Source organism: Conger conger, chromosome 9 (assembly GCF_963514075.1).
Source record: "Conger conger chromosome 9, fConCon1.1, whole genome shotgun sequence".
Lineage (NCBI taxonomy): Eukaryota > Metazoa > Chordata > Actinopteri > Anguilliformes > Congridae > Conger > Conger conger.
Window position 1 is genome coordinate 41408283 of NC_083768.1, and position 20000 is coordinate 41428282.

At 47.7% G+C, this 20000-nt stretch overlaps 1 protein-coding gene across 1 annotated transcript in view; it reads right to left on the reverse strand.

The window, feature by feature from the left end:
* The window catches only part of LOC133136169 (platelet endothelial aggregation receptor 1-like), a 40179-nt gene that overhangs the window by 19372 nt on the left and 807 nt on the right, over nt 1–20000 (reverse strand). The window lies entirely within an intron of this gene.

Below are 20000 nucleotides of genomic sequence, written 5' to 3' on the forward strand. Positions count from 1 at the left end.
CAACATCAGAAAAGTATTCTACTCCAAAGCAAATACTACTTGAACCCAGGTCTGGTAGATAAATGTATAAATGTTTAGTCTCCAAACATTTATACATTTGGTTTGTGCTCTGAACGGTACAACACCAGACCAACACAAAGAAGCAGGACAGGCAAAGAAGTGTTTATTTAGTTTTTAGTTTTTTTTCTAACTAATTTTATTTCCGAATTGTGTTTATTTCCCCCCCCCGTGTTTAATCGTGGTAAAGTCCTCCGCCGGTTTGGGAGTGCGCTGAGCAGACAGGCATTTGGTTTTCGTTTAAATCCGTATTTTAAGCAGGCAGACCCTGTGTGCCTGTTGCCCTGCAGCTGCCCAATGTTTCCACAGTGCCGGCCCACGTCTGCCACGCCTCATGTGGGCAACACAGACAGGCTGGAGCTCCCCCCTCCAGCACAGGAGGAGTGTGGTGAGATAACCTCCATCCTGCAATCCCCAGGCTGGGTCCCAGAGAAGCTCACCTGGACAGAAGATCCATCCATCCATTTACCCATCCATCCATCCATCCATTTACCTATCCATCCATCCATCCATCCATTATCTAACCCACATTTTCCTGGTCAGGGTTGTTGGGATGTGGGTGCTAGAGTCTATCCAAGCATGCACTGGGCAAGAGGCAGGAATACACCCTGGACAGGTCGCCAGTCCATCGCAGGGCACACACACCATTCACTCACACTCATGCCTACAGGCAATTTTAGAGTCTCCCATTAGCCTAACCCGCATAACCTACCCATGCTGACACGGTGAGAAGATGCAAGCTGCACACTGAAAGGCCCAGGTCAGGATTCAAACCTGGGGCCCCAGCTAACCCTGCTTGCCAGGATGACTAAGCGTATTGTGCATTTTTTTCCTCATTAACATGGCTCACATTCAGCCATGGTCACATGATCCTCGCCATTCCGCTGCCCTAGGCGAGGCGAGATTCTGATTCGGGGGAGGGGGGGGGGGGGGGGGTTTGCCGACGACAGCGATTGCAGTGCCGTTCGCACAGAAATGTTTTTGGAGTTCAATCAACTCTTGAAAAGTACGTAAGACTCATGTTCACTCCGTTAGCAGGCACCTGGACCATGGCCCATGCCTGGAACCCGGCCCTGCGGGACTCTCATCGCGTCTCACAGTACGAGCAGGCCTGAAGCCCGCCACAGGACCCCGCCGCCGCACCGAACACCAGCCGTTTCAGCCGCGCGTTCCCCCCCCCACGCCAAGCGCTCCTGCTGCCGCGCCGAGAGCTTCGGGGTAAACCCAGGCCAAGCTGCGCCGCGGCCAAGCGGAGAGAGACGGCGAAAAACAAGGACGGAAGAACAGCCGAGGAAAAAAAAAAAAAAAAGCTCTGCATTCGTTTAAAGACGGAAAAGGCATCTGTCGGAAACGGGGAGAAGAACTCCCGTTAAGCGGCAAAGTTTCCCCCCCCCCCCCCCCCGCCGCACACGTGCGTCTCCGCGGCGGCCCCCTCAGAGGCTAAATCGCTCACCGTCGCTCCGGAGCCCAGACTCTGGGAGAAAAACACGCTTTTATACGGCAGGAGCAGACTCGCCAGCTGCCTCATCGAGAGCAGAGCGATTTTTCAAAATCTTGTTGCTGCCCTTGGTTAAATCCTGCTTCGTCTGACAAGGCCTGTTACGGTAACTGAATCTCGGGCGAGTCTGTTTCACAAAGCAGGATTACCGAGTTAGCCGGATAGCTCCACAGAGTAAAGCCCAGGACAGCTCTTTTTACAGTCCATGTTCCAGAGGGTTACTCAGTGCAGTTATCCAGCTAACTCAGTAATCCTGCTTTGTGAAACAGGCCCCTGGATTACTATGCTCTGAGAGATGACATGTGTGAGGCAATGCAGGGGGGGTGCAGAAAAGCCACCAAATTAATGCCACAAACTACAGCTGTGGGCTGACTGTGCAGTTAACACCTCCAGGAGGCTGGTTTGTTGCTTTTGACAGCTGTGATTTTTAAAAAAAAACGTTGCAATCAACAGGACCAATCAAATGAATACAAGCGCACTAACGTCATCTTTCGTGACTAAATTAAAATGACACATCGGGCTGGCAAAGACAGCACTGGAAATAACAGATGTGCAGAGAGGGGGAGATAACTCATTGTGATGTCACGTATTCTAGAATGAAGCCGCGCCCGCTTGGAATCAATGGAATGCTGGCACAGATTTAGAGCCAAAATAAAACAGTTGATGAGGGCCAACTCAAGCATACTCCTCTGTGACATCATAACAATACTCATTCCAAACGGTAATTATGAAAAAGGACAAGAACTCATATTCCGCCGTCTAACCGTTAATTTTCTCATTTCTGCACCTGAAGCAGCTCAGTGGGTTCCGTTTAGATGGTGATGGGCTCAGTCAGACAGAAAGCACTTCCTTGATGAAAAATCTAGCAGAAGATCTCTAGAAGCACGGCCGAATTAGCATGAAATTAACATTTAATTACCATCAAGATGTTTTTATGTTTTTTCCTTTATAAACCCTGCAAACCCACGCAATCCTAATTATAATAAAGCCCTTTTAAAGTACACGTTTTTTCTGAATTCTAAGCCAGTGTTCTGGAATTGCTTTCAATCACCAGCAGTGACCGTGACATCAGCATTCAGTTAAGAACATTCTAATCACATATTTGTGATCCCACGCCTCGGAGAGTGAAAATAATTTCGCTCGAGCAAAAAGTTACGGATGCGACTAAGCGGTGATGTTCCAGCGATTTCTTTCTGCGTTTCATTTCCAGCGGGCAGAGGGCACCACTGTAATTAACACCACCAGCGGTGCCGCACTCTATCCCCCCTGTGTTTCTCATTCTCCACGCATAGCATCGCGGCGGTGGTCCCGGGACTTGACGGCACTCCGCCGTGACCCCGCGACCCCGCTGACGGTCACGCTCTTGGCGCTATTTAATTTCCGACGGGCGAAGCCGGGCCGCCGCGCTTTGATGCGGCCCGGTCGAAACAGCGGAGGGGCCAAAAGCAGTTGGAACGGCTGTTCGGTTTGTTCGTTTTTTCACGTCCCTCTGTTCTGAAGCTGCTCGGATCACACGGAGAGCTGAGAGCGCGCAGAAGCCCCTCTGAGCCACGGAGAACATCACAGAGGACGCTAAAGAGGCGGGCTAATTAACTGCCCCCTTTTTAACTCCGCTCGGGTTTTTTTTTCCTCTGCGCGTGGGGCACGGGAGTGGATGCAGTCGCAGACAAAGGAGGTTTTAATTCTCAGCGTGACGTCCGTGCAAAAAGGCAACAGTTATAAAAATGAAAATAATGTTTCTGTTGGGGCCCCCTGCCCTTTTCTCCAAATCCACGTGGAACGTATAAAAGAGGCGCAAAGACTGAACGTCAACATGAATAAAACTATCGAGCGTTTCATCTATTTTTAACCATTGTAGTTGAAGAAACTGTGGAGCGTTAAAATGGAGCTCTGGACGGGGCCGGCTGCAGGACACACTACGAAAGTGCTGTGCATCGTGGGTAATTTGAGAGGTGATGTCATGCTACCCTAAACACAGGGTGGCCAGATGAGAAGGGGATTGAATTGGGGTGTCCACGCAGACTCTGAGACCCACGAAATCATCTCACGTCGGGCCCCATGATTACGGCACAGTTTCTACCCCCCCGGCGCCCCCAGTAAACCACTCGACGGGGTTGGAGATTGTGATCATGAACTGGGGGGTAGGGGAAGAGTACATTCACTCTACACTGAAAAAAATGGCGTAACAAGTGTTTTTAGCCGTGTAATAATAAGACTTAAGTTTTCTTTTCCCTCTCAAGAAGAAAATATTACCTTGTTTAAATTGTCTCACTTCATTGGCAATATTTTTGTCTTGTTTAGCAAAAACAGAAATACGATTTTAAGTCTAAATATAAGACTAAAATACTTGTTGAGGCTGATACTTTCTTGGATTCTGCAGGGGATTGGCATAAACTCAGTAACCTCAGTAATTTGAAAAGCTAATATTTTCTACTTGAGATAAAAATATATAAGATATACGATTTTAAGTCTCATTACTTGTTAAGGCAAACTTTTTTGCAGAGTGGTCGGCACCTAGCTGGCCAAAGCTTCAAACCAGCCCGACCAGCTTAAAACCAGTCTGCAGCCAAACTGGGATTTCCAGAATACTCCAGCCCGTCCTGCAGGAATGAAGTTGAACGAGGGAACCAGGGAGAGCGCACTTAATGAATGGGAAAGATGGAGAATGTGGAAAACACATCACCGATCCAACCGATCCAAGACATTTGATCTAAAACATCCGATCCAAAACATTTAATCCAAAACATCCGATCCAAAACATCCGATCCAAAACATTTGATCCAAAGCAATGTCATCCAATTGAACGCCCCCTCTACTACAGCGTCATAAACACTGATCGCCAGTGTTACCGCCGCCAGTGTCCAAGTCTAAAGTTATACATTTGGCCCGTGTTGTCCCCTTTTCTAAAGCAATATACAAACTGATTTCCAAAAGGCAGCCGGGTTGACTACGCTCTCTGCACTTTATGCTCTGATTGATCGACGCCTTGCGGACACGTGAATGTTGTCCACTTGGCCCTGGAGCCAGGGGCTCCTGCTCAGAGGATCACTTAAATTTGTATCTTCCCCACAAGCGAGAAATAAAATATGCGGTGGCGAGCACATGGAACTGATCAAAATGCTGTTTTTCCTTTTTTTTTTGCTTCATTTTTCTCTCTCTTGCGGGATTGAACCCTTAATTGAGGCAGAAAGTATTACTCACTTTTTGGACGGGGCTTGTGTGGATGACAGGGAAAATGGAACTGGGACACAAGTGTGTGTGTGTGTGTGTGTGTGTGTACTATGTGTGTGAGTGTGTGTGTGTGTACTGTGTGTGTGTGTGTGCATGTGTGTGTGTGTGTACTCTGTGTGTGTGTGAGTGTACTCTGTGTGTGTGTGTGTGTGTGTGTGTGTGTGTACTCTGTGTGTGTGTGCATGTGTGTGTACTCTGTGTGTGTGTGTGTGTGTGTGTGTACTGTGTGTGTGTGTGTGTGTACTATGTGTTTGTGAGTGTGTGTGTGTGTACTGTGTGTGTATGTGTGCATGTGTGTGTACTGTGTGTGTGTGTGTGTGCATGTGTGTACACTGTGTGTGTGAGTGTGTGTGTACTGTATGTGTGGGTATGCATGTGCTTGTGTGTGTGTGTGTATGTATGGGTGCATGTGTGTGAATATGTGTGTGTGTGTGTGTGTACTGAGTGTGTGCATGTGTGTGTACTGTATGTGAGTGTGTGTGTTTGTTTTCTGTATGTGTGTATGTGTGCATGTGTGTGAATGTGTGTGTGTGTGTGTGCAAGTGAGATTATAATAGATTTTTAACTCACAAGTTGCCTACTGCACATTCCTAGTCACCCTGTAATTTCATTAGCAATGCTAATGCATCGTTTACTGGATTCCGGTTACTGGGCAGATCAGCCAGGACAAATTCAGGCTCGCCCAATGGGACGCGAGGGTTTATGGAAGCATTCAGCAGAGTCTTTATACTGGATCACTCAATGTGTTCTTTGGTCATCGGTCAAAGTGCACATCTCTAATTACACCAAAATTCATCATTCTCAGTAACAGTATTACACTGATGACAATAACAGACCTTCTCCCACTGCAGTCCAGAGCGTGTGTCCACATCAGCACAGATATTTCATCGTCAAACCGAGGTTAGTCATCTTCATCCCATTTTAATCTGGACCCGTATGCTCTGGGTCTTCAACAGGGAGGTACTGGAGGGAGTCCCCAATCATACTCTTTACACGGTCGTTATGAAACCTTTTTTAGAGGTTTTTTTTTTGTTTTTCAGTGTTCTAGAACTCCTTTGCTTTCGGTGTCCAGTCGTGGTCATTACATCAGCATTAGAATGTTCAGTTAAGCACGCTGGAATCACATAGCTGTGACCTGACACCTTAAAGGATTCAATTATAACCATTTCATGATAGGGGGTCCCCTGGATGTCCTTAAGCCTGGGTGGTGGCCCCTGGGTCAGAAAGGGTTGCAAAATCCCACCGTATACTTTTTCCTTACATTTCCGAAATTTAAGCCTTCACCAGGAAATATCATGAGTTAAACTGAATTATGCCAAAGTTCCTCAAGTGTAACATGGTTAGCTCAGCTAGTTCGCTAGTAAGCACGGATCGTGCAGTGAAAGCGAAGGCTGGTAGCAGGTTACCGTGACAACACTCCCCGATGACGTAACCCTCAAATTCAAAAAGAACGTTGTTGCCCTTGGCTAGCGGCGAGTTTGTCTTTAGCTGACTGGTAACGCGTTCGTTCAACAAATAATTTAAATAAAGTGAGAGGCCGGGGTTCAAATCCCACCTCGGACTCAGGCAAATTCATCACCTGTTACACAAGCATCTCCTCAATATTATTATAATTATTATTACTACTATTATTATTATTATTATTATTATTACATTACATTACATTACATTAATGGCATTTGGCAGACACTCTTATCCAGAGATACGTACAGTTGATTAGACTATGCAGGAGACAATCCTCCCCTGGAGCAATGCAGAGTTCAGGGCCTTGTTGAGCCCAACAGCTGTATGGATCTTATTGTGGCTACACCGGGGATCGAACCATCGACCTTGCGGGTCCAAGTCATGCACCTTAGCCACTACGCTACAGGCCACCCATATTATTATTATTAATATTCATATTATTATTATTGTGTACAGTTACCTAGACTCTACATGCTTTCAGTGCAAACAAGGACATTAAACATGAATAAGCTCTTATGAACCTCCAGCGATGATGAACAAATATGGATTTGACATTAGGCCCACTTACATCTTGGTACGCTGCCACAGTGGAACAGACAGATTAATATTAATATCACAGAAGAATTATACCTTTAGCTGGAGACTTGTGAGATCTCCCACTGGAGATTAGCATTACGAATTTGGCTGAATCTCAAAAAGATTCACAACCCTTGAGAGAGTAAAAACAATAAAACATTAATTTGCAAAGGTATTAAAATGCCCGTTCTGAGATCCCCAGGCTGTAATCCTACATAAGTAATTCCCGATAGCTTCCCTGAACAAAATTTATTAGTCCCATTTCATTAAAAATTGAATGTTCACAGGTTTTCAGTGGCTGTAGAATGCAATGTGATACTGCCAACAAAATTCCTCCCTTCAACAACGAACGAATAGCGTTTGAATCTTTCAGCCTCGTCTTCATATAATGCTATCAGTTGCAAATGTAACTTAAAATATACTAAATATACTAATAAAATACTGACCTATTTTATTAGTACACTGTCAGTTCTCTGTAATTGCAAGTTAAACTAAACAAAATATACAAATAATATACTAAAATATACCTGTAAAAATGTGTATGGTTGCTGGGTGGCTACCCCTGTTAAGTGCATCGATGGACACAGTTAGTGTGTGGATGGACACAGTTAGTGTGGATGGGCACAGTTAGTGTGTGGATGGACACAGTTAGTGTGGATGGACACAGTTAGTGTGTGGATGGACACAGTTAGTGTGGATGGACACAGTTAGTGTGGATGGGCACAGTTAGTGTGGATGGACACAGTTAGTGTGGATGGGCACAGTTAGTGCATGGATGGCGTGGATGGGCACAGTTAGTGTGTGGATGGGCACAGTTAGTGTGTGGATGGGCACAGTTAGTGTTTGGATGGGCACAGTTAGTGTGTGGATGGGCCCCACAGTCTGGCTTAGAACCCACACCCTGCCAGTGTCGACTACGCAGGGCAAAATGCAATCTAGGCTGTCTGAAACAGCTAACTCGCCCACTGTTGAGTATATAGCTTGAGTACACTGGCTGAGAAAGTTGTAAATTAGGTGAAAGTTTCTGTAGATGTAGTTAACGTCCCTGGATGATAAACTAATTTCCTGGTTTTCTCTGAGTGTATTCAGGGAGCCCTCTTTAGGAAGTAACCCATACTTTTTAGGAGGTCCCAGTGGGAGGTCTCATAAATCAGGGAGAAACATGGCAGGCCTTTTCACTAGTAACAGTAGGCAGTATGTTTAGTAGACGGTACACGTTTTCAGGCGGGTGTTTCGGAAAAGGCTCTAGCATCCGTCAGGGACGACGGGGGGGGGGGGGGCTTCACCGTCTTCCACCCGAACGCATCTGCTCGGACCTGGGAACTACAACGCTGTAAGAAGCAGTGGCCTGGAGCTTCGGAGGAGAGCACGCGCCCGTGTGTGATCTCCGGAATCGATAGCAGAGGCTGCAGCAGCGAGCGCTGATACCGACGAATACAACCGGGCTTTCCAAACAGATGGCCTCCCCACAGACCCGCGCGTCAGTGGATACGAGCGTCCATTAAATACCTAAATGTACATGTAAACGTGGACCGATACCCCGTGGTGAGATCACTAAATCCTGGTCCCGGAGGGCCGCGAATCCAGGCCAGGTTTTCCCAGCTGCCTTAGTATGACCTAATTAGCCTGCAAAGGATAAAAACAGCGTGCCTAAGGTGCCGTGGTGCTCGGCGTAGGGTGGGCTCTCTCTCGGTGGCTCCGTTTCCTGCCCGCGGGCCTGCGGGATTAGAGAGGTGACCTAATCTTAGCGCCGGGGGGGCGGGAGGCGCGTGAGCGCGGCTCTCGTCTGGGCCGCGGCGGCGGAAAGTGGAACGACCAAAACAGGATGCACCCCCCTCACCCTCAACCCAGCCCCACGCCCCCCAATGCCAGTCCCACCGCCACCTCCGCTCCGCTCCGCACGTACACTGCGTCTGCCCTTCTCTGGCCTATAGGCGGCCTGTAGCCCAGGGGCTGAGGTGCTTGACTGGGACCTGGAAGGATGGGGGCCCAAGTCCCGGTGCAGCCGCAATAAGACCAGTGGCCACTAAGCAGGGGCCAATCCCCCCCCCTGGAGCAACCCCACATCGCTCGGGGGGGGGGGGGGGGGATTGGCCCCTGCTTAGTCTAATCAACTGTAAATCACTTTGGATAAAAGTGTCAGCTGAATGACTGTAATGTAATGCAGCCAAGTGCACCCCCACAGGAGAGACCCCCGCCCTTTTCACGCCTTCCTGCCAGCAGCTTTTGGAATACAAGACACTTGTTAAAAAAAAAAACCTACATCCAGAACATTGCATTGCACAAGTTGCTCCACGCCTTTCCTGCCTCCCCTACCCCCCCCGCCCCCACACACACTCACACACATACTCACTCACACACGCACACCCAGTTGACCCAATTTAGCAGTTTTGCTGTTCCTCGACAGTTCAGTCGAACTTTGATATCTGCACAGGGTCTGTGGCACACTACGCTTAACTCAGGAAGCTAACTAAACTCTGGGACAGCATCTGGTTGGCCAGAACCAATTATAAACCCCCAGGGGAGTCTGAGAAACAGGTGGGACATCCAACCAAAAACTCTCATGAAGTCACCCCCCTTTGGTTCATAGTGTGTACTCTTTTTTTCCAGGTTGGGTAACACAACAACATTCAATGTAGCGATTAAAAATTAGGCACCATTTTAAAAATGGCATGGTTCGATCCTGGTTTACTGAAGCTGTTGAACCTCAAGAGTGTTTCTCACTGTCCTGTTTGTTTGTTTAGGGCTACAGGGCTTTGACTGCGTGTGAGTGTGTGTATGTCCGCATCCCACTCGGAGTGCAACCACAAGCAGCATAACTGTGGCTTCACAGATCTGGGAGAACAAGGACCACACACAAACACATAGAAACACGCGCACTCGCTCACATACACACACACGAATGCACACACTCTCACAGACACACATGCACACACAGCAGGCTGCCCAATTCGGCCCACAGGCTGTTCGTGTTCACACGTCTCTCTCTGGGAAACACGTCTCCACACACACACACACACACACACACACAAACGCACACACTCTCACAGACACACACACACAGCAGGCTGCCCAATTCGGCCCACAGGCTGTTTGTGTTCACACGTCTCTCTCTGGGAAACATGTCTCCACACACACACACAGACACACACACACACACACACACACACACAGAAACCTTGGGCCGACTTCCAGGGACAGTGCAGCGCCGTGGCAACCACATCGCTGACTGACACAACCTGCTCCATCACAGCAGAACCCTTAATCCCCTCTTCCTCTCCAGTCCCCCGCTCCCTCCCTCTTTCCACTCCTCTCTCCTTTCCCTCCCGCACGTCAGCGCTCTCGTTCCGGGACGTGATAAACGCTCGGCGGTTATGGCTGCAGTGGAGAGGAGCAGGCCTCAGGTTGCCAAAAAGATGCTCTCAGCTTCCTCGTGATGGGATGTGCTACCTCACGTCGCCTACAGGGGGCAGCACTGCTCGGAAAGCGCCACTCTCCCCCATCTCTCCTTCTTCTAATGTACTTGTTATTTTTAAATTCAGGTTTCTTTAAACCAAACTTGTGAAACTGAAGGAAAATTTCCACTTCGGTGGAAAATATAGTTTTATTATAGTCTCTATTCTGTACTTTAAAAAATTAAAAAATGAATTAAAACTTAATTCCGCTGGCGAGACACAGGCGCTACAGTGTACAAGGGCAGCATGTCACCCTGGGATACGGGCGGCCACTGGGAAAATAACGGACACAAAGTACAGCAGGAGGAAAATCACAGAGCCATCTGCAGCACCAGGGTCCCATCCAACACACAGCGGGACCATTACCCCAGCCAGCCCAGGGGCTGCATACACCACCCACCAGCCCCTCAGACAGACACTAACACTCTGAGACAGGAGATTTATGCATGGGACTGGAGGAGAGAGTGGGGGGGGAGAGGGAAAGAAAGAGGGGAGAGAGAGAGAGAGGAGAGAGAGAGAGGTGGGAGAGAGAGTGGGGTGCAGAGAGAGGGGGGGCTAGGTAGGGATGACAGAAGAAAGATGGATGGAGGGGGAGATAGAGGCTGAAAAAGATATATTATGAAAACAGTTATGAAATGAACTAAAGAGAATCTCTTAAGGGGGGGCGGACCAGCCCGCCGCCCCGCACTGGTCCGGCAGGGGCAGGGGTAGACTTTTTGGAGGAGGGAGGCCAGAGCCAGAGACCATGGGTTCATAATGAGACCAGCTCAATTTAACAACCCCCCCATAAAGCAGACAAGGGTGAATACGTTTCTCATTAGTTTCCTTTAACAGACCCGTGAAACTGACCATAACGGGCCTCTGCCACCCCAGCATCTGGCTCCAATCACTAAATTACTCAGTCACTTGCCTGGCATGTTTATACCACAGGGGCACCGATTACAGGCCGTTACTGTGTTTCCAGGCCTTGTGTCGTTGGGTTTAGCGCCGGTACCCAATCAGGGAAATCAACAAAAGCCAACCAGCAGCTCAGACAGTTTAATGGGATAAATTAAACCCAGGGAATGCTTCAGATTGGAAACTCTGGCTATTTGTATACTGACTATTTACATCCCATTACTATCGACACGTGTCCCGGGGTTTGTTTTAAAAACACTGCTTGACCCCCTGCCATTACCCTTAAAACTGCGAATGAACCCCCCAAATATGCCACCGTAAGCCAAACTCGCTGAGAGTTTCGTTTTCTCGTAGAATGCACCGAAACAGGACTAAAACAAGTTGCACAGACAGTACAAATGAGTTGGAATTGTCTGAAAGGACACAAAACACTGGACAGCCAGCCAAGTGTACCCGGTTTTTTTGTTGAGCGTCAAATGATGGGATCACGATAGTTACATAACCACTGGATGTTCACAATATGTATTGGGTTTCATTTTATGGGGGGTGTTATTAAATGGGACTGGCCTTGTGAACATTAATCTGCGGCCTCTCTCCTCGTTTCTGTGTCTCTCTCCTCCAGTCCCCTTATCGTACCATCTCTTGGCTTACTCTCTGTTCCACTGTTTTGTCTTTCTCTTTCTCTGACCTGTACATACATCTCTCTCTCCGCTCTCTTTCCCCAGGAAACTCAGGCCTTGCCAGTAAATTCTTCCATTTTTTACCACTCTCATTTACTGGCCTTTGAGGAGGTGAGGAGGAAATATGTTCTTTATTAATATGATCTATTTATTGGGCCCGGGTGGAATAAATCTTACCATATGTTGCCTTATTCTGGGCGCCTTGACATAGAAGCACGGGGCCACCCCTCTTTTCCCGTTAACTTGCTCTCTGCCCGAAAGTCTCTACCCGGAAGATGAACTCGGATTTTCCACAGCTAATTTACAGCCGCAAGGCAGCCACAGGTGGCGTGCTGCCGTCCTCTAGCCTCTAGCCTGCTTCCACTACCGTTACTCCGCAACACAGCGAATGGAGTGTCAGCTGGTTGCAAAGTATTTTAGTGCGTTCGTCCGAAATGTGTGTATACCGGTGTACCGCCTCCTGAGTTGATGGAAGATGCTACGCGAGGGAAACTCCCTAATTCCCCCTGTTATCCAAGCGCCTAATGTAAACGACAGCTTCACTTGTGAGCCATCGCAAGCGCGCCCGTTTGACTGCTTCCTGATTGGTTAGTGCTAATGGGTTGCCGTTTGGAATTTCCTGAAGTTTAAAAAAAGAAGTTTTTTTCCCCGAGTTCGATTTCTAACGTATTTGCAACTGGCAGTGCGTTATTGCCAAAGTAAGTAATTCGTAATTTTCCTGTATAGTAACCCAACGACTTGAGTTAATAATAATAATGTATAACAAGTATTTATGTTATTGTCCACCGTCTCGTATAGCAACCCGTTAGCTTCTTAGCTGTGTTGCGGTATTAGCGTTTCGGTTGTAAGAACAAAATGTAGGCCATGGCAGTACATAGCGGTTATTAACAATGTTTTCATCCAATTCTAGTTAGGCATATTGGTTTATCCTAATGTACAAATAATAGTTTGTTTAGGTTATATGCAGACTGCATTGTATGCTGCCTACGTTTTTGTTCATATCTTCATTATCATTGCAGCAACTTGCAGCGACTACACATAGACACACAGCCCAACGAGTTGTTTGTTGAGTAAAGTCTTTAACTGCTATTGCGTGTCACATCGTCTTCCTGACCGGAGAAAGTCTAACTAGCTTCACACTAGGATTTTATGAGACGGGTTGACAGCAACACCTGGGGTTTCCAAGGAGACAATAACAATGGTGGAAAACATGATGGATGGGGGTGGGGAAGGAAGACCCAATCAAAACAGCAGGAAGAACTTCCTACTTGTGTACCACTACCTAGCCTCACTGACGCCCCCAATTGTGTTCCAGTTGACCATGTGTAGAGCATTCATGCTCTCTGATTCTGTCAACGGTTTGTTACTCTCAGACAAAATAAATAACAGTTTATGTTTGCACCTCTTAAAACTCATCTAGAACTGTTCTATGAGAACATTAAAGCCTGGTGTGCTCTTGTGTGAGGGGCAAGAAGCACTTATAAGTGAATGACATAAGGACCATTGTGAAAATAACTTTTTTGTCCACTGGCCACAGTGGCTGGGGCATCCCAAAATTTAGCAGTCAGCCTCACTGTTTCACGCGACAACTAGATATTTAGAATGGATCAGGACCTCCAGGTGATGGGGGGGGGAGGGGTTACCCGCCAAAGTGGCTGGCAGGGTGGACAAACTTACCAGCCACAGATAAAATGTACCAGCATTTGGCTGGTGGCTCTCCACTAGTGGACAGCTGTAGGCACTGATGGGTGGACAGCAGTACTGGGGCCAGGCCACTAGTGGGCGCTGTGTGTGTGTGAGCGCCCACTAGTGGCCTCTCTCTCTCACCATGTTTTTTTTTTCTTTATTTTTTTGAGGAAGCACCAGGGAGTAAAAAGCGGAGCGTAAAAACAACAAAACGGCGGGAAGAGGAGAGGAAACATCTTGAGTGTAGACCCAGGACAGCCGGAGGGGAAACGTCCTTTTCCTCAGGTTAGTGGTAAAGCTGCCACAGCCAGAGAGAGAGAGAGAGAGGGAGAGAGAGAGAGCGAGAGAAAGCAAGAGAGATGGAGATACCATCAAACCAAAAAAAACATTCTCATTGCTGCCATGTAGTGGCAATGTTATAACGTTCACAAAACATTCCAGTAACATTGTGAGAACATTTCGTGTGAGGATAGATAGAGGCATAGAAAGGCATCAGGGGCAGTGTAGTGGTTAAGGTACATGACTGGGACCTGGAAGGTTGGTGGTTTGATCCCTGGTGTAGCCACGACAAGGTCCCCACATTGCTCCAGGGGGGACTGTGCTTTAGATAAAATCCAAATGACATTTAATGTAATGTAGATAGATAGACAGACAGACTATGGCTAGCACCCAAAACTTATACTGTGGCATATGCAGACAAGGTGTCACATTTATGCATCTTTCTTATCTCTGTATTTCACTTGCACTTGAGGCTAGGTCCCTGTGTTGCCCAGCCATTTGCCGTGTCTGAGGCTTGTAAAGCTGTTTTTTTGCGCTCCCTGGGTCCCACTGGTGGGTTTTTTTCCGGTGGAGCTGGAGGATTGTAATTTGGGGGGAATCGGCAGATTTGGCGGTCGCTGTTCCGAAACCCCCCCCCGTCCCCCCCCCCCGTCGCTGGAGCCCATAAAACAGTGTGAGGCGGATTTTCGACAAGGGCACTGCGGACGGCCGCTCCGGTCCGACTGCGAATCTCCTTAACGAGCGACACAAACTCTTGAGACGCCGTCAGGGCGGTTTTTGGGGAAAAGCTGTGCCTCAGTGTCTGCCACAGGGACGGAGTGCTCCTCTTCAACATCTCTGCTCCGCGGAGGGGGGGAGGGGGGGGGGACCCCTGTTCCAGCTCCCATCCCGGAAAAGAAACCGCACGGGCGCAGAGGCGAACGGATCCCAAATTCCCCCCGACCGCACCGTAACGCCGCCAATGGCTGCCACACAGACCCTCGGTGCGTACGTGTGTGTGTGTGTGTGTGTGTGTGTGAGTGTGTGTGTGTGTGTGTGAGTGTGTGTGTGAGTGTGAGTGTGTGTGTGTGTGTGTGTGTGTGTGTGCGTGTGAGTGTGTGTGTGTGTGTGTGTGTGTGTGTGTGTGTGTGTGTGTGTGTGTGTGTGTGAGAGTGTGTGTGCGTGCGTGCCTGCGTGTGCGTGCTTGTGTGTGTGCGTGGTCACATCTCCCCCCCCCGTCCCGTCCCGTTCACCGAAAAATATGGACGCCGGCCTTCCAGACCCGGGCCTGCCAGTGTTCCAGCACACAAACGGAAACAGGAGGGGGGAGAAACAGAACCCCCACCCACCCTACCCCCCTACCCCCCGTCCCAAAATAAAACCCACAGCCTGCCGCCTGTCAAATCTGCTCCCAGCTCTAGGGCCTGACAGTGCGGCAGTGCCCGCGGTTCACTGACTCGCGTCAGCTTGCGGCCGCCATATTGAAGCCCCGCTTGTTTTAACAACGACTGCTTGTTTTTGTACACGATCCATTTATTATCGAGGATATATTCCGAGGTTTGATTTATTTTTTTAAATAAATGTAAAAATGTAACCGCGTTCTGCAGATGTAAGCATGTGCAGGAGAAGCTGCCGTGTCGATTTATATTTGAAAAGTATTTTTAGTCCGTTCTTTGTTTGGCGGAAGCGTCTCCTGGCTCCAGTTTTAGGGCAGAATTACACTTTTCAACCATTTTCTTCAGCAATATTAAGCCATGAGCTTGTTAACACTGGCTTCCCACCGCATTAGCTAACACTGAGTACAAAATACGCCACCATTCCCAAAAAGTCCACATGCAGCACACATATTGTTTGCCATGGAAATGCTAAATAAAATCCGGGCTGCCTTTTCCCTCATACTAAAAAGTTACAACTAAGTTTGCAGTACACTGTTACAATTGGAGGGGAGTTTAATGTTCCACCTAGGAGCTTACGAGCCCCCTGTTGCAGACCCCAATGCCAGGAACTGACTAACTGACGCACTGCCTTGCGCTTGCTGTAATAAAAAAATCACTTTAGTGAAGGCAGCAAAACCTGTTGTCGGAGAGACGCAACCCGGATTTGAGCGATTGATGAGGTGGCTTTAGGTCTCAGACTGTTCTCAGAGAAGAGTTTTAACTGTACTGAGATGCTTAGAAAGCAGTCATAGTCTCTGGCAGCCCGTCAGGGTGATGAATAACCGGACCCAGGGAGGGAGGGATTCAGTCCGCCAGGGATGACTGGGTCTCACCGCTCACCGGCGACCCCCACTGGCCAGTTGAGTCACTGCGGTCTGCTTGCTAAAACTGCAGGTGAAGTGTGTGTGCTCAGCTTGTGGACAGCTTGGGAGAAGAAGCAGTGTGACGTTTCGTTTCGGAGGTGAACGAGTGCTCGTATGTGCTCTCCCGAGGCTGAAGCAGCAGCTAGGGAATAGAACTGGACCACCCAAATTTGGAGAAAAAAAGGGGGTAAACCATTTTTTTTTTTTTTAAAGAACTTGGCGGCACTATCCATCCACCAATTATCTAACCTGCCTATTCCTGGTCAGGGTTGCAGGGTGGGGGTGCTGGAGCCTATCCCAGCATGCACTGGGCGAGAGGCAGGAATACCCCCTGGACAGGTTGCCAGTCCATCCAGGGCACACACACCATTCAGACACACACTCCGAGGTACCTGGAGGAAACGCACGCGGATGGGCCGTCTCGGTGGAAATGTAAACAAACTCTATTTTCATCCTCTTTCAACCCCTTCTCAAAGACACTGACCTGAGATTTTATTTATTTATTTTTTTAAGAAAAAAAAGGTTACACCAGTGCATGGAAAACACCGGAAGATTCCGTCATGGCAGAGTTGGTCACCGTTTTTTGAGCCGATCCAAGGTTATCATCCTGCTTGTCATCTACCGACAGGGGAATGACTGGGCATGGATGGGTGTCCCAGCGTCCTGTGCGATTTCCGATGGACACTCAAGCCCGACTCTTTGGCAACTTCCTGCATCTACTCACCAGGAAATAAAGTCTTTGGAATGACTCAGCGTGGATGTATCTGTCAGAGCTCAAGCATTTGAAAGCAACCAACTACACCAACTTCCTGCCTGCTCCCCGTGCCTGGGAAACACAGATATGGCAGATATTCGATCTCTGATGGTGTGCGTCTCTCCTTAGAAAACTGTACGCCAAATAAAAAATACTGCATTTGCACTGAGCAGATGTTCTTATTCAGAGAAACGTACATATCTGTCGCCATTGCACATAAACCTCCTGTCTTCTTCATCATGGTTTTTTTTTTTTTTAAGCAGAAATTGAAAGTCCGGCCCGGTGTACTGTCATCGTTTCATAACTCAGCAACTAATAAAGTTGTTTCAAACCCCCAAATGATAAAAACATAATGCTCATTGGCAAATGTGTTTTTGCTGTTCTGGAGAATCCCATTTTTTCCAGATGCAAGGTTTATGCACAATAACTTTGGTTTTTAGTTTTGTTTTTGCACATACAATAAAATTATGCAGCAAGATATTATCTGAATTTAGCTTACCTATTTTTCTCAAGGGCGCAATGACAGTGATTGAAACCTGCAACCTCTTGAGTTCTAAAGCCAGTTAGAGCCACTGTAGGCTTCAGCTATAAAAACCCTTAACCATCCCCACAGCACAGCCAGAGATGAAACTACACAATGACATCACTCCTCCATAGTCCCAGAGCCCTTGAATAGTAAATGGCAGGCATTTATATAGCGCCTTTATCCAAAGCGCTGTACAATTGATGCTTCTCCATTCATACACACACTCACACACCGACGGCGATTGGCTGCCATGCAAGGCCCCGACCAGCTCGTCAGGAGCATTTGGGGGTTAGGTGGCTTGCTCAGGGACACTTCGACACAGCCCGGCCCTTGACAGGATAGCCTATCACTCGCCTGTCCTTGAGTGAGTTTACTGTTGCTAAAACGTCATTTGAAGATGCACAAATACAGGCCCAGATGACCTGGCCAATAAAAAGGTCTCTTCACTGCACCAATGTAATATAAGAACACAAGCCATGCCCAGAATGCCTCCCAAAAGTCAGACAGTTTGCAAGCCATACGTATTCCTATATAGGGTTGCCAGATTTACAATTTCTCCAAAACCACATGCAACACACACCAGGTGGTTACCTTGATGCTTGATCATGAAGCGGGGGAAAAAGTGGGGATCTGTCAACCCTAATCCTACAGGCTTTACAGTGCATGTGCAGCATGTCCTTTTTAAAACAGCAGGTTTGCTTCACAAAGGGTTAATCGAGATGCTGCATCATGTTCCTGAAGGCATGCATGCTTCACGAATGCTTTAAAAACACATACGGTCAGTGCCGCAAGTGGCTGATGTCACCTTCTGTCACATCTCTGAACTGTGACACATGCCAGAATTATTCACAGAGACCCTTCAGGCTACCATGTACCAAACGTCCGATCACAATGACAAACACAGGTGTTGTTTCAAACCCTGTTAAAGGGTATAAGATCCCGAGTATGTGATCAGAACATTCTTATCTGAACATTCTAATGCTGATGTAACAATCGCTAAGCTGTAGAGTTCTAGAACACTGACTTCCCAGAATTCCAAGAGACCCTTTTTGACTAGCAAACAATGGCAAATTAATGTGTTTTAACGACTTAATAAAATAAACAAAATAAAGTTGAGGGCTAAGCTCACATTGTCAGTGAAGTGGCACAGGCAAAATATGGGAATAAGCAGTGCAGCCCGTGATGTTGACGTAATGAGGTCTCTGTTTTTCTTTGACCGAGTGAGGGTCCCGGCCCTGGAGAGCTCTCCGAAAATGAGCAAAGCAGGCGCTGGAGCAGAGGCAGCCGGCCGACGCGCACGGCTCCAGTCCGCCCGTTTTTCTCTCCCGTGTTGCTCTTGATCGTTATTGACTCGGCGCTTCGCAGCGAGAAATAACACTCGAGTCCCGCCGGGCCCCTGTCTAAGCAGGAAACAACAACAGGCCGCCTCCCATGCCCTTCCTGTCCGAGCTTCGGCAGGGACGGTGTCTGGGGAGAACACAGTGAGCTCATGCAGGAGAGAACGGAACTCTCCAGACATCTTAGAAAGCGGTGTTTGCCAGTAGACCGCACACCAGAACTGGGTCAAATGTTTAAAAAATTTTTTTTTTTTAATGTATACTCTTTTCACTCATTTAGACGGCAGTCAAATTCCCACACATTGCCCACAATTTGAAGATAAATGTGAATATTTCTCCGAATTTTTTACTAGGCAAAAAAAAAATTGGGAGAAATATTTAGGTGTGCTCCTGCCATTGCACTTGACCAAGGCACTGGTGGCTCAGTACCCACTGCTCCTAAGTGAAAACGATTCAGTAAAGTATATCTTCATCTTGACCATTCCCAAGGATCTTGGAAAGGAGAGTTTGTCTTGTAGTTACTTAGCCGCACAAAAAAAGAGTTTAAAACAATTAAAATGATCATTTGGCTGAATAATGCAATGATTTTTAGTCTGTGCTGTAGTTTGCATTATTAGGCTGTGTTATGAGATGTATGCTGTTTGATTTGATGCCTTTAAAAGATGATTGATGATGATGATTGAGTAGTAACAAGTTCAACACAGAGTATGTACTGTACCTCATCTAAAATCTAATCTAATTATATTACTCCGTGAAATGTTCAGCATTAAATCAACTCTAATCGTGTGAATGTGTTCGCACTCTTCAACTCTAAACTCTCCCAGACTTAGACTACATTCCGAGCATTTTACTGTGTATACACTGAGTTATGGGTGAATCTTCCAGATGCGAGAGCCATCATGCTCGACTGTTGTTATTATATTCGCTGAGACGCGGTCAGCAAAGGAGCTGCAGAGCTCACGTTTTGGGGCCGAGACGGTCTTTGAGCCCACTGCCGCTGCTAAAAAACCTGGTAGAGTCGTTTGCGCTGTAAACCCTTTGCCGGACCGAAAAAAAGAGCAATGTCTCCCATGGGATTTCGACTAATGAATCTCTTGATGCGACTCGCCCACTGCTCCTCGCAGTCGCCCTGTTATTAGAACTATCGCCGACTTTTCGCGCACAAACGTTAGCATGTCTGCGTTGAACTGAAGTAATGCGTTTGTGGCGAGAGGAGAATAATTCAACAGTCGCAGCGCAGAATTTGACGTGGGCGACATGTTATTCCAACCGATTCCTCAGG